We start from the raw sequence: 1,514 nt of genomic DNA on the forward strand, positions 1-1,514 counted from the left end.
CAGTCTTCTCTTCTGTGTCTGCGTGAGGTTTCGGCTCCACGCAGGGGATGCATACCTCAGAATTCCTAGGATCACACCTTTATATATGGTCATCGTTGCAGGTTATCTGAGGCCCCAAAATGCACCCCCTATCCTACTTAATCCATTAAGTGACAGGGTCACCCTGTCCTTTAGACTAGCAAATATAATGATTTTAGCAAATATAATTAAACTACTACTCTTACGAACATAATTTATAATATTATAAACTAAAGTAAACTAAACCAACTTTAAATTGTGTAATGGAAGACAAACGTCTAATAGTTCCTGATATACACTTTTGATAAATCAAAAAAGTTTGTCCGAACAACAAGAAATCTATATTTTGGCAAATATTTTGAAAGTTTTTACGAATATAGTCTTTATAAGATACTTTATAGCACAATAAACTTTCTTTCATATGAATACTATTGAAGACATATGTACGTTTTATGATTCCTGAGATGTAGATTTCCAAACTAACTAATGATTTTTCGTTAATTTCTCATGAAATGTTGCTTTTTAAAACATTGCATCGAAAGAACTATTGAACGTAAATAGCTCTATTAGAGATCATATTTTAGCAAATTTAAATGATGTTTTATTAGATATTCTAGGCTTGTTAGTATTTGTAAAGATATGGAGCTCTAAAGAAAAAAACGATTTGAAACAGCAATCATTTTTATTTCCTCCAACTATACTTGGCAGACCCATCAAGTTAGACAAGTAATTATATATATTTTTCATTAAAGTAATCAAACATTAGAAATAACTCATTTTTTTCCCACCAAGCTCTTGTACTAATTGGGTTGCTATATGACAGCGTACTTAAAAATAGTAATACAATTATGTTTTTACCTGATAATATACAGACATGATACAATAAATTAAAAATATATATAGTATTTAAAAAGTAATAATAATTTAATAGTAGTAATAAATAGTAATATACATTTTTTTTTTGTTCTTTGATTTTTCCTTTCAATATTTTAATTTTTTTTCTTACTATTTTTTTTTTATTATTATTCATTTTTTCCCAATTATTGTCCTATATGTTTCTTGACATTATTCTGTTCTTTTTTAATAAATAATTCAAAATACTATCCAATTATAGTCTCAAAACTTTTATTTCTTTTACACATCCAACGTTTCGGCCAATTCGGCCATCTTCAGGGACAATCTACTACAAAAAGTTTCTATTATATGTATGATCCTACAAACAATTTAAATACTTCACATTATTATTTATAATTTACCTTACCTCACTATCACTATGAAAACATATAATTTAACCACTCCAAAAACTTCATTCAGGCTATTCTGCCCAGAACAAAACATTTATATCTATGAACCATTAAAAACATTAGGTAAAATTATTTTTTGTTAATAAGTATATCCCACATATGTTTAATTACCTATAATTATTCTGTTTATTAATATAAACCATTATGCTGAAATTTTAATTAAAATTAATATGTAATTATTAGAAAAATGTT

This window comes from Halyomorpha halys, unplaced genomic scaffold, assembly GCF_000696795.3.
Source record: "Halyomorpha halys isolate HHAL.00 unplaced genomic scaffold, Hhal_1.1 Scaffold613.1, whole genome shotgun sequence".
Lineage (NCBI taxonomy): Eukaryota > Metazoa > Arthropoda > Insecta > Hemiptera > Pentatomidae > Halyomorpha > Halyomorpha halys.